Genomic DNA, 13,929 nt, shown 5'->3' with positions numbered 1-13,929 from the left:
TGTTGCTTAACATCTTTGTTTCTCGGTTTGAAGTAGGTACAGAAATGCATGTATCACTCTGCCGTAAGATACACAGCTTTCTTAATGATCACTTACCTAGACATCTCAAAAGCATTTTACAAAGAGAGTCCAATGCAATTGTGGTTGTAAGAGCTGGAGAGGTCAGAGTGAGAAGTCGATGCTGACCACCTTATCTCCCTCCCTTCATAGTTGCCTTAGCCTCACTTCATTCATTGTGTCCCTAAGCACTTGTTTCCTTTGTTTAACGCAGGACTGAAACTGTTACCAGCTGTTAACTTTTTTCTTTTTCTTTTTTATTTTTTCTTTTTTTTTTTTTAATTCTCATTCAAAAGAAATTAGGAATTGGTGTGTTTCAGAGAACTCTGTGGGCTCGTTTTGTGGTTCATCACTGGGCATTAGTCTGTGCTAATACGGATTTTTTTCTCCCCCCTTCTTCCTCTAGAGGGTTTTGGGAAATATTTAAATCTTCCATAGTTGTGACCTTTTGCATAATTACAAGGTTTAATTCTTGAAAAAGTTTTACCAACAGGCAGACTGTCAACCATAATGCCTTTAACTTGCAAACTTAATAATAGAAAATTTGTGGGTTTTCTTTTATTTTAATAAGCAGTTTCTGTTTATTTGCTTTTCTGCTTGTGTTTTTATACTAAATTTCTGGCATTGAAGGTGCAAGAACTTTAAGTTCTCCTGGATTGTAGTAGCGGTAGCGGCTCACAGATCTTGCAAATACTGATGGTGGCTATAGCACCGTGAAATAAATGACAAGACCGTATCAAGTGCATAGCTTTTGATTTTTAAAACTTTTAAAGTGGAAGTTATTCCTTTCAGAGTGCCCCGCATGCCGTAATGTGAATTTTTTTGCTAATGCAAAGGTACCTCTGGGCATCCCAGCAGAGACACCAGCCACCTTACGCAGATGGGGTTTAGCTCTGCCAGCCGCTGTGAACCTGCTGGTCTCCAGCTCTCTGGGCCATGGATGAGCCTAAGCAGCTGGACAGGGCTGCTCTTCCCGGGTTTTGTCCCTCTGTCTCCCCCCTGGCCTTCTGCTGGCATGGTCCTGCTCAGCTGACTTAGTTTCCTTTCCTCAGAGCTTCATCCTCATTCACTGTTTTATTGCAGATTAAAGGCTTGGGTTGCATGTGGAGGTTATCAGCTAATGAATAAACTTCAGTCATCCTGTGCTGTGATAAATCTGTCTCATAGATCAAAGATGAAACATGTAGACCTTTTTTCTTTCAAATGGTAATTTCTTAAGGCTGTCAGATCACTTCCTAAGGTCTGTTTACATAAACCCAAAAACATTAAACATATTTTATTCAAATGTTGAATTTTCACTTTTTCAAAAGTGAAAATTCAACATTCAAATTCAAAATTCTTTTTTTTTTTTCCCCCTATTTCCTTTGAGGAAGCCTCCCCTCCTCCCTTCCCCATAAGGACTCTCTGAAGGTCCCATCTGTGGAAATACAGGCGAGCCTCACATTTCAACTTGTAGTCACAGCAGTATTTTCCTAACACTACAGTTATTTCTGTTTTAAAACAGATAGTTGTTTAGTTAATTTCATCAGGAGTATGTATATGTATTAGAGCATCTGTTCAGTTCCAGTTGTATTAATCAAAGTATGCAGAAATTTGTTTCAACTTGTTTCAACTGTATTTTCACACAAAAACCCAACAAGGCAGATTGAAGGGTCTTCATGACTCTATTTTGATACAAAACTGGTATTCTCCTTAAACTGCTTTCCATGCAGTGTTCTTGCAAATGTGTTTTGTATTCCAAGAGCAGCCTAAGTAATGATTTGAAAATCCATAAACTCTGGGATGGTGTAAAATAAGGAGGCAGGCTGCAAGCTGAGTCCATCCACTTCTATTTATTTCATATGTTTCTGTCAGTAAAATGTATTTACAGTCTGTATCACTTTTGTGTCTTTTTTTCTTCTGCTTGCTGCCTCAGCAACTGAAGACAAGTCAGGCTCTCCCACAGACTGCTGTGAAGTTTTCAAAGGGTATAGCAGGAAAAAAAGGGAGGAGAGAGCAACAGTTCTCAAAACATCAGTTAAACATTGGAGAGTCTGTGACACATTCATGTCATGTAGGACCGATATCGCTTGCCCTCTCTAAGTGTACAGGAAAAACAGCCCTTGTTTCAGGTTCTGTGTCCTTTTGTTTTGGTCCTAGGCATTTCAGTACTGGCAAGTAATTACGGTGAAGCCATTTATAAGCTGATAAATCTGCATAAGTTATGATAATTATTATTTTTTTGACTTTTAGATGTTGTCAGTGTTTTTTCTAGGAATGGTCTAAACTGTTAAATGGGAAACTGGTTACTTTTTCAAGGCATGTGCTCCAGTCTTTTCCCTGAGAAGGATTCTTTTCCTTTCACTTATTCTTGATGTTCTCATATTCGGCGCATTACTCTTACCCGTTCCTGGGTTATAGTTTGACCTTGACAAGGTGAATAGAGAAGTGAACTGTCTTGGTAAAGGATATCTTTATTCTTATGTATCTATTTGTTTTGTAAGCTGAGGATTATACATGTTAGAAAAGAGTGAATCATTAGCAGCTTTATGTCTTCTTGTCTTTTTTTCCCATGGCTGTTTATGAACTTATTCAGCAAATGTGGTTGCCAGTAAGTTAATGTAGTGAAATATTTTTTAGCAGTGACATTTACTGCCGGGTCCTGCAGTCACTGAATAGGAAGGTTACTGACTGGCCAGGTTTTTGTCTTAAATTTATATATTATGAGTTGTCATCAAGGACATTTGAAAAATTATGTGTGCAAAAACAATTCCCAGTATTGCTAATTTGATCCTCTTTGCTAAAATGTTGTTTCCTTTCTGCTTCTAAAGTATACCTAAAAGAGATTAAAAGTTCAGGGCTGTTTTAATACTCTGTCTTCATGCTGAAACAGAGTGTGATGTTTCCTTATTTACCCATCCGTAAATAAAATTTCACATGACCAGAGCACTAATAGAAATTGAGACAAAAAGAGACTTTGAGAAGTATCAGTATTCAGTAAAGACCAAAATTTCAGGCATTTGGGATTAGAATCTGGGAGCTGGATTTATGCAAGCATGTGTGTATATACAGTAGTGTATGCTCAGTGTGTATATGTACATATTCTGTATATACATGTATGTATGTATATATGCATGCATATAAGAAATATAATTGTTATTCTTCCTGACTGCAGACACCTGTAAAATAATCATATAACTTCAGGAACAATTGGCTTCAGAAGAAATGTGCAGGGCATGTATTGGTAATGTATGTTCAGATTCAGTAATAATGCTTTAAGTAGCAGCAGAAGCTTTAAAGATCGGTGCTGAGAACTAGAGCCTGGTTGCAGGTGATCAAAATTCCACTGGCTTCAGAAAGAGCACTTTGCTAAAACTCTTTGAATACCGGGCTACTTATTTAAGAAGTCCTGACTTTCTGCTCCCAGACGTAACCACTTCTGAAAATGGCTTCTTTGTTTCCCTGTTGAATCAGTGATAAAACTTGTGAACTGGATTTTATTGTTGACTTTTTTCAATAGCCCACACCTTTTCCAGTGGAGATCACAGTTTTTGCAGTGGTTTTTGGTAGTGAACTAAAGATGTAGATTTCAGATTTTAATGAACTATAAATTAGATCTGTTACAGTTGTCTTACTGGTGAGCATTTGTGAAAATTTGACATTGAAGCATGAAGACCACATGTATTTAGAATGGTGACAGTCTCATTCTTCCAATGAAGTAAACAAAAATCTCATTAGCTACACTGAGTTAGTGTATACTTGTTTTATGAATGTATACATATTTTTATTGTTAAAGGCAAAATAAAATTAAAAATTATCTTTTCAAAATGTATTTTTGTTCCTTTTAGTGCCTGTCATTGGGAGTTGCCAATATAAAAACAAATTGTAAATAATCTTTTAAATTAGTTGTTTGATTCATGCTAGAGAGCACTCACTGTGTAGTCCTTTTCGTTATTTATTGGCTTCTTTTGCTTTCGCATATTCTTGAGTAGCTAACTGACAGAAAGGCATGATTATCCTTAAGGATAATCTTTTATTATGATACTCTTTTATTATGAGGATATTCCTATTTTATAGGGAAGCAAACTGATGCTGGTTCTGAAGCAAGGCTCCTAAGACTGAGCTACTCAAAATTAGAATCAGCCTTCTGATCCAGTTGTTTAGGCTGTGAACAGCAAAAGGCAGAATCAGAGGTTAAATCCAGTTTCTTTCACATTTTGTCCAGCTGCAAGTACAAGATCAGCAGCCTTCTCATCTATAGCTGGCTACTAGTTCTTGCATGAATACATCAGAAAAGAACAACAAAAAAATAATAACTACATTGATGTAACTTGAAACTTTTCCATAAGATGGGAAATGAGGCAGAATTAGTTCCTCTTTTGTTTTCTGCTGTGGGCATGCTTTCTTAAATAGCAAGTTGATGATACCTTTAAAACAATAAATACATAAAACACAAAACGGCTTATTTTAAAGCTTATTGTTGCTTCTGGCAAAAATACTTGTTGTAATTTCCAAAGTTTTCTTCATAATTCTGTTTTTACAAAACCCATTAAAATCCAGTCCTGAAACCCTCAAACTGCAGATTTACCTGAAGTGGAAAGTGTGTGTTTATATAAAATGCTGGGATATTATCTCACTTGGATATTTTAGTAATGGAAGTTATGTAGTGCTTAGCCATTACCTCTTACAATTCAAATTAAATTTTGGAAATTGCTGCAAATGGAACTCCTGTCCTCAGAAAAGCACACAGACGCTGATTTAGTGGCCAGCTCTTCTCTTTGCATTTAACTTTATTGATAATTCCCAGGTAGGAATACAATTTAAGTTTTCTCCCAGGCTTGGTTTTACATTAAGATCTTCCTCTTTAGCAAGAGTTCTAAAGGTGGATCGCCTCTCGTTGCATCTTGCCTGGGAGCCTTTGGAGCCATGTACATTATAAAGAACTGTAGAAATAAATGCCCCTGATCTCCTCCAGGGTTTTAACTCTGGAAGCTAATGCAGATGAGGAGCAACCCTGTTTCTCTGTGGGGTCCTGAAGGTTGCAGATCCAGTATAGAGGGATTAAAAATACTTTAGACTTCCCCCCATCCCCAATCATCTTATGCTGTCCATGGGTTTTAGATCAATTGCCACAGAACCCAGCTGGTTTAGTTTTTATTAGGTTACTGCTTCCTCCTCCAGAGAGCCCTGAGCCTCTGTTTATTTTGGGGGCAGGGGGAGAGGGAGAGCTCTTCCTCCTGCCTCACCTACTTTCCTCAGACATCAAAGCAAGCCAGTTTGCTCCTCCTAGCTTAATCCTCCCTTTCTCCCTCCCACCAATGTTCTGCAAATTTCCTTGTTTTCTTCTCAGAGTTATCCAGTGTCCGTGGTATTTGTCAGCAGGTTAACTTTTGCCCTGGAGGTACTTGCTGGGAGGCAGAGCCCCTCCAGCGGCACTTTCCCCTCTGCTGCCTGCAATTGTGAGTCTGGTACAGCTGGACAGGTAACTGCCTGGAAAGGACGGAGAGCACTGAATGAAGGGGACATAAATCAGAATAAAACAGTGCCTGTGACAGCATTTCTGTGAGATTGCAGCTTTCAGAGGCTGAGAAACTGTGTCAGTAACTGCAGCTACTGCTGCATGAAAATACCTTCCAGACAATTCTTAACTAGAAGCTGAAATCTTCTGGGGGTGGAGGAGAAGAGGGGTCAGCTAACCAAAATTGTGTCAAACTGTTCCTTTGCTTGCGGGTAAAAGAGTAGATAGTGTCTTCTAATACCGTATGACAGTTCAGCTGGTTAGCAGCTGCCCAAATGTAGTGTTAGTTTAGGCCAAAGGACCTATAGTGTCCTAACAATGTGTTTACTAGCAGTCTCTTGGAATTGCTCCGTCTTGGTGTTTAGGGTGTAGGTTAACTTTTGTTGATATTTACTGAAAGCTTCTTCTCTCCCCCCTCCTCTAGCCAGGTGGATTACCCTTTTGGGTGGGCTTTTTAATTTTTACTGTACTGAACATGCTTGCAGACTTCAATTTTCAGCCGGCATGGGCCTTTTAAATGAGAAGCCAAGTGGCTACAAATATCTGAATTATCTCGGTGGTGCCTCCAGCACTTGCAGCATCACAAAGCTGCAGGTGTACCCTCAGTAACTCTGATGAATATTTCAGAAATTGCAACTGCGCAGACAAGCAAATGAGGGGTATCTTGCTCTAAAAATGGGGATTTATAGCATTGAACCATTTATTAAGCTGTGTGGGTGCAATCTCTAATATTGTGCCCCCCTCTTCCACACTGTCTGGGAACTCCTCCACCTCTCAGGAATGCATCCGTCGTGACAGGGGGGTTTTGGATTAGCTGCCCAGAAATAGCTAAACTGGCAAAGATTTTTAGTGTCTTAGCACACAAGTGTTAGAAAAACACATTTCAGTTAAAGTATGACATTTATTTCCATTGTGAGGAAGCATCTAGAAGAGCAGGGACAGGAGTGTCTTGTTTAGGAGTCAAATAAGCTCTGCTGCAGGGAAGTGGCATAGGTCCGCATTGTAATGATGATTTTGTTGGTCACTTTTCCCGTGTACAAATGCCCTCATATAAACCTGTTTTATGGAGAGTGTTGCAACTTTGATGTGCTGTAAGTACAGTGAAACTGTCTCTGTTCTCTATTTCAACCTCAAAGGCTTTATGTTAATGCCAGATCATAGTAAAGGTAGGGAAGAATTACGGTGGTTTTATAGAATTAACATAATCTAGAGGTGAACAAGTGATTCAATTAATCTAAAATCAATTTTCATCAATATTTGTGTTTTGGCTTTTAGTCCATAATCTGTAATGATTTTATGCTTTAAAAAAAAGAAAAGAAAAGAAAAAACCTCTCTTACTCCAAAGCCAGAGAAAGTTATTTTAACAAACAATGTTTGTTGATATGGATGCACTACTGAAGATTTTAAGGTCCAGAACTTCCCAATATCAGTTGTAGGAAAAAGTGCTCTTATTTTCCACCTTGAAATTCTGTCGTAGTGAAGAGGAATAAATTCCAGTTTTCAGTGCAATTCATTCTCACCTACTTGCTACTTCTTCCTAATTCAAATTCAGAATCAGTATTTTATTTTTTTTTTCATACCATGTCATCAGAGAACAGTCCATGTAGACTTTGAGGATAAAATCCCACAGTTTTGGGCTGTCTTTTATTCTTCACCCCCTATCCCTCCCCACCCCCTGAGGATTTTAAAGACTATACTATTCTGTAGCATTCGTGCAATGCAGTATTCAAGTAGACCGTTAATTGACATGCATGGTATTGTATGCTTTAGGCAGTAAGAGAAAATAAGCAATTTGCTTCATTTCGCAGAGTGAGTAAAGTGCATTTGTAGTTGCATATTTTCCAGTAAAGGTGACAGATTACTTCAAAGCTGGTATTTTCTTTTTGTTAAACAAGGTTCTCAAATAGATCCATCTTGCCCACGTATTCTATTCTTGCCAGTTGGCTTTGAAAGCTGGTGCTTGGGCTCATCATTCAGAACTAGTTTCCAAAAAATGAGGTCCCATGCTGTTTCTATCTATTGAGCTGGTAGGGGCTGGAAGGATCTGATCTGAAGCCAAGGCGAAGACTGAATTGATGGAATCATATCTAATGGGTTTGCCAAGTATTGCCCAGTCATGAAGTTCCACTTTCAGGGAAAGAGCACTGAGATGAGGGGTAGCAGTGCATTTGCTGTGATACCAGCTATCCTCCGTTTCCCTTCCCTGGACTTAAAGCCAGGCCACCACATAGGAAAGAACTAGCTTTTTGCGCAGTGAATTTTCACACATTTACATCTTATTCCTTCTGCATGCTGCTTCCCCATTTTCTCTCCCCGTTACATACATGCATTTGAAGAAGAAAAAGCTTACTGCCCTTTATTTTATATATTACACATATTTTGACCATACGTAATGTATCATCGCAGAGGCATGCTTGCACATTCGGTAGGTTACTTCCATTTGACTCTGTCTGCACACACACAAACACCCAAGCACAAATGCAGACTGTTTCAGGTGAGTGGTCACCACGCAGTGGGACTAGATGGAGGCCAGTTGTCTGTAGGGCAGAATTCTGCCTCTCAAGCAAGTTCTAGTTTTCTAGATGCAGCCATAGGATGGAGATCATGCACTTTGAAAAGCTACCTCACAGGATTGCTTAGATTCTATGCCCCACACCCCACACCTCCCTCCCTACCCCCCTTTTCTGGCAGCGTTTGTTTGAGAGGTAGTGAAAGCTCAGGACTCGTCTATGTTCATATGTTCAGTTTTTATGTAAACTGCCAGGATAGTCTCTGAAACCACAGTGATGATACATCTCTGTGTGTCACATATCCAATTTGTCACCAGCTTCTTCCAGTATCTGGCAGAGAGCAGGACCTAAATGAAATCCAGTTGACTGGAGCTCGGCTAAAATCTGATAGAGGTGACTTGATAGATCAAATGGTTGAAGAACTTGGTGGAGTCAGTGTAGATGTAATCTGTTCAGCCACTTTTAAATCAGTCCACAGTCTTCAAGTCTTGATCATCTTTGCCGCTGTTGCAGTGGTCAGGAACAAAAAGGGTTTTTTGCCATTGCCTAGGCAAGAGATTGCCTGGGGTGAAAGCAATCACAGATCTTGCCTCAGTCATCCATGCTTGCAGTCAGTTCTGTCTTCAGCTGTTGCAGTGGTCTGTGTGTGTAGGCTTTAGTTCAAAATCACTGGGAACAGTTTAGCTGGAAAGACTCAGTTACCAGCCTTTACTGTCTTTCCATCCTCCTACCTCTCTTAATGTCACGTCTCCAACATAATGTTTTTATTTCAGTTTTTGTTATCATACGAGGCTGCATGCCGCATTCAGCCGCAGCAGCAGTAACCTCCAGAGTACTAAGGAATGGTCAGCAGAGTCTGGCACCTGCTTCAGCTAATTCCTCCTGTGCATGCCAAAGGTTAGCGGCAGAATTTCTCAATGTATAGTGGAATGAAATGGAAAGAGCATCCTACTTTTGCATCCCCTTGTCTGTAATCAAATGCCTGTTAAATGGTTGTTGAAATTCGGAGTGTAACTATCTACGAAAGTCTGTAGCTCAAATCATAATGATCTAGAAATAAATAATCAATAAATAGCCTGCAGAATGCAGAAAGCTATTGTTCCATAAGTTAAATACACATTTTTGAAACCTCTTCAGAAAATATGTGTGAAGCCTGGCATTCCCACCTAAATACATTCTAATGACCTAGGAGGTCATTAGAAAATACTTAGTTTTGTAGCTCATTGCATCAACTGTGCAAATACCTATACTGAATGTATGGTTCAAACGGTAAGTAAGTGTTTCAGAAATAGAGCATTTCAGGCCTCGTATGAACCCACAATATTGTCTTTGGATTTTTTTAAAATGCCTACTGATAAGAGCGCCTAGGTCATTACTATCACCTGAGAAGTAACCAGCACTTTACCCTCCTTGATGAACCCTGTAATAAACTGTTCGTTTATTGAAAGTGGATTTTTTTTTTTTAATAAAATGCCTACCTGTTGTACTTGCAGCATAAATAATTTGTTTGAATCATCAGGTGAGTGCTGTTAAGTTATAGTGAGCGAGGAAAATTGCAAAAACACAAATTAGGGTCCCTGTCCTTAAGTGTATTTCAGTTTGCATTTTGATAGCAGTTTAGAAATGTTATCGCCTGTTTTGTCACAGACATAATTCACATCTTTCTTCAGGCACTGTAAACAAGAGAAATGGTTTAATGGCTCCATAAAAGGCACTCTGTGCTGATAGCTGAGATTAGACCCTTTAGTAATGGATTTTTGTGTGTTGGGGGAAGGGGAGGGCTTGGCAGAGGTAAATGTACTGGAAAAGAATCTTGGAGAGACTGATGTATCTGAAGTGCCTGCTGCATTTCTGTGTGTATTGGGAGATAGATTTAAAGTGTGACAGTGTTGGCTTTATGAGTACAGGGGCCTTTTCTTGCCTTTGAAATTTTACCAAGTACTACTTGGGTCACCTCAATCAGGCTAGCACCTGGAGTTGTAGTGGTATTAATGTAAATGTTTTTACATCTTCTGTCTTTTCATCTTGCTGTTAAGAAAATCAAATCCCCTCTATTTTAATGTGTTCAAGAAATCTGTCTAACATTGCATATTAACAGTTTTGCTTCAGTAGATCATAGAAATGAGATAGTTTATTTGCGATATCAGGTTTAGAGGGTGATTTGAGAGCGTAAATGTGAAAAGCAGTTCAGAAACATGCAGCAGAGATGTTTTGGGCATGACTTACTGTGACTTGCTGGTTACTTTCTTTTCTCTGCAGATACATAAAGTCCTTGAACTTAATACATGTAAATGTAGTATCACTTACGAGACATCAGAGTTCACTAGCACAAGTAAGGTTGCTGCTGTCAGTTGATTTTATACCATATAATAAATGCTCTGGCCTTACAAGTGTTGATAATAACACATCTTTGCCTCTTTGGTCAGTGGAGTCAAAATTGCCTGCCATTAGTTAGTATCACTGAATTACCAGTAATATTTCATGCCTTTTAAAAATATGCTTAAATTAATTCTTCTTCAGAAAATAGAATCAGATTTTATTTTATCTTGTAGGCAGGAATTTGAAGTTTGAAAATTATAACTTTTTGCTCAAAGCAGAAATGCTTTCCAGTTTCATGTAAAATATTCGTTGTTTCTTCTTCATCTTGAACAATCATTTCTTGAATTGAAAAATATTTTAAACTATTGCTTTTATATTTGATGCAGTGCATTTCTGGGACCTTCTCAAAAGAAGTGATTCAGTTCTATCTGTTTCTCAGCCTAGAAAATATACAAAACAGTTCCCTCTGAAACAAAATGATTCCTCCTTTAAATTCAGAGTTCTTAATAAAACTGTTCTTTGAATTTAAACTGGGTGTCATGGACAAAATGTTTACGATTAGGCTGTTGACAGATAGCAAAGGAGAACAGCACTTCAAAATGAGGGGTAGCAGGTTTCACTCTGTATTTTTGCATGTTCTGTGTGAGTTTACTTTGTCTTTGTGGGGACATCATTATTGTTTTGTATAAAATCTAGGCCTGTACAACAGCACTTCATGCATAACATGCAAGCCATCTTACTCTGCAGATACAGGTATATTTACACACAGAGAATATGCATACAGTGAAGTATTATACCTTAATCAATTTGCTACAGATGGTAGCAGTCCTTCTGCTTGTCTTATATCTGCATGTTGGCTTCGGAGAAGCTCCGGACAGGGTCTGTGGATTGAGTCCGTTCCGATACCTATAAGCCTGACTTTTCCCAGTAGCTGAGATGAGGTGTTGAAGCCGTTTATCTAAATACACGTTGTGAGATTGTTTGTCTTTCAAGTTTAGAGGTAGTTATCTGTAAGTAATCACTCGGGATGAAATCTTGGCCCTTGGTCACTTCTTAATAAGATCGTTATTAAGGCAGAGTGCCTGTTACTTTAATAGGGTTGAGACTCTGTTCTGGGGTTAAGTAAAATGAATTTGCCATCAGGAAGAAAGAAGTGGTGGGGAGCTGGTTGTTTGAAATGTCATTTTGTTAATTTGGATATGATGGTAGCTTGGTATGCTGCACTAAAATTAGATGGTATAAATAAGCAACCTTGCTCTCCTCAAAATAAAACGGATTGAAAACATAGTATAAAATTGAGCTTAGCAAAACGGTGTATGTTTCAAATCTGTTTTAATAGGTGCACTATAAAATGAGTGTCACACTAAAATGAAGAGTGATGGGTGGAGGGTTTCAGTGATGATACGAGAACTGTTTTTAATGTTTGAAATTTTAGTGTTGGAGTAAGTCTGTCATCTTCAGCCACACTTAAGATGTGGTTTGACAGGTCAAGTAGCTTTCAAGAAAGCCCCCCAAAAATGCAGTAAGTATTTTTCTCAGGCTTTTTTCCTTTCTGCCTCTAACAGTGTACACTCAAGGGGTTACAGGTAAAGCTTAGCGTGGTGACTGTGTCAGGGGACTGCCGGAGGAAGGCTTTAAATTTTACAGCTACATTATCTTTCTGGCCCTAGTTAAGATAAAGATCTAATATAAAATCACTTTGGACTGTAATGCTTTCCCTAAATGAAATGAAGGTGTTAACCTACTTGATTTGATACACTTTACCCTGGCTTATAAAGCTGGGAGGAAGGTGAGGTAAACTTTAATTAAAACTACAGCACAGATGCCTTCTAGCACTGTGCCCTGTACCTTGCTAGGACTGTACAGTAAGCAAAATAAAATGTACCTCGCAGCCGAGGCAGCAGGCTGGAGCCGTGTTCAGTGAAAGTAATTTAATTAGTGTTGATCATGACTCCAGATGATGGTGATTTGATAAGGAATAATTTAGTACTTAACAGCCTTTTACATGCACCAACTCCATGTGGGAAGGTAAAGCAAATTGCACAAAATGAATGTGCTGCTTTCACTTGTGCCTGTGCCAGTGAGCTGGAAAACTGCCTGTTAGCAGACGTTCAGGCTCTCAGCGCTGTGATGAAATACCCAGCCAGTTCTCCACACAGGGCTGTGGTGTGGGAGTCTCTGTACTCCCGTTATTTAAAAATAAATAAGGGAAGTAATTTTTCATAACAGATTAACTCCGAGGAAGTAGCAAAGTTAAAACTAAAAGAAAATAAATTAAAAGATAGAGCAGCATGTGGCCTTTGTGCGAATATGTGATACTGGCTTTAAAAAAGTCTTGTTGCAGTCGTGTTTCAATTCTCTGATTCAAGTCAAAGAGATCACCTGCCTTTGCGTTGGAGCCACTGTCCTGGCATTGTGGGGCTCACCATATGCATTAAATGCGTGGCATGTGTTATCTGACCAAGACGTGCAAGGAGAGTCAGCAGCAAAAATTCACTAGCAAACACGAACTGAACGACGGGATGTCAGCCTGCTTTGCAGTTATGGTGGAAAGCTGACTGGGTTGCATTGTTAAATTTGAGAATCTTTATCCAAGAAGTCTGTATGGTTTTTTATTTTAGTGCAAATTCAGGCAGTTTTACTCAGAAAAAGTTCTTTCCTTGTGACGTTCACTGCTTTTCATCTCTGTTTTTTAAGTTACTGTGCTGTGTCATGTGTATTTGTGTACCTGTTTTACTGTGCTTGTCCTTTGTAGTCTTTCCAGGTAATTGATTGTTATCCATCAAATATAATAGCTCGATAGCAGTTGTAGAGACAATTCTTGTGAGTTTTGTGAAAATATGTGGCTAAATAACATAGTGCTATCCTGTGGATGTCTCAGCTGAAAGGCAATAGTAAAAGCTGTCATGTAACAGGATACGAGAGGACCCGTTTGTGAAAATGTTCTCTGAATGTTGCCCAACTGTGGGAAAACCCATGGTGAGAATCTGGAGTCTAGATCTTACTCACAGATACTTGTAAATCAGAGTTTGTTGGTTCTGATGCTCATTTCTTAGCATTTCATTTACCTTCCCCTCCCCATCAAACACATGCATATGTATGCAGGTGCATTAGTATCAGAAAATAGTGTGTAACAAACTGTCTTCCCTAAGTTCAAATGCAAGGGAAGGGGCAAGATACTACTTGATGGTGTATTAGAATGTCCTGCTTTTGTGCTGAGGTTCCCTATACAGGGCCTGCTTGCACATATGTGGATTTCCATGGAGGTGCAAGTGTCTGTGTCAGGATAGAGCAAGATGTTCAAACTATGGTGGTGTGGTGACAGCATCAAAAACTGGTGATAAAAATGGAGTAATTTTTGTGGCACTCTTTGAAGTGAACTACTGCTGCATTTATAGCTAAAATCTACCTCACTAATATTACTTAGAAACATTTAGTGCTTGGGAAGTATTTTCCCTCTGACAACATTTACTGTAGTTAAGCCAAATATAAGTGGGCTGTTATTTTCCTGCTAATGAGATGGATCCTGGCCATCATTCTATTAAA

The 13,929-nt window shown here is 38.9% G+C and overlaps 1 protein-coding gene across 3 annotated transcripts in view; it reads left to right on the top strand.

The window, feature by feature from the left end:
* ETV1 (ETS variant transcription factor 1) overlaps window positions 1-13,929 on the top strand; it is a 65,850-nt gene that overhangs the window by 18,897 nt on the left and 33,024 nt on the right. The gene's annotated exons all lie outside the window — the stretch shown is intronic.

This window comes from Strigops habroptila, chromosome 1, assembly GCF_004027225.2.
Source record: "Strigops habroptila isolate Jane chromosome 1, bStrHab1.2.pri, whole genome shotgun sequence".
Lineage (NCBI taxonomy): Eukaryota > Metazoa > Chordata > Aves > Psittaciformes > Psittacidae > Strigops > Strigops habroptila.
This window is presented reverse-complemented; position numbering and strand designations above follow the sequence as displayed.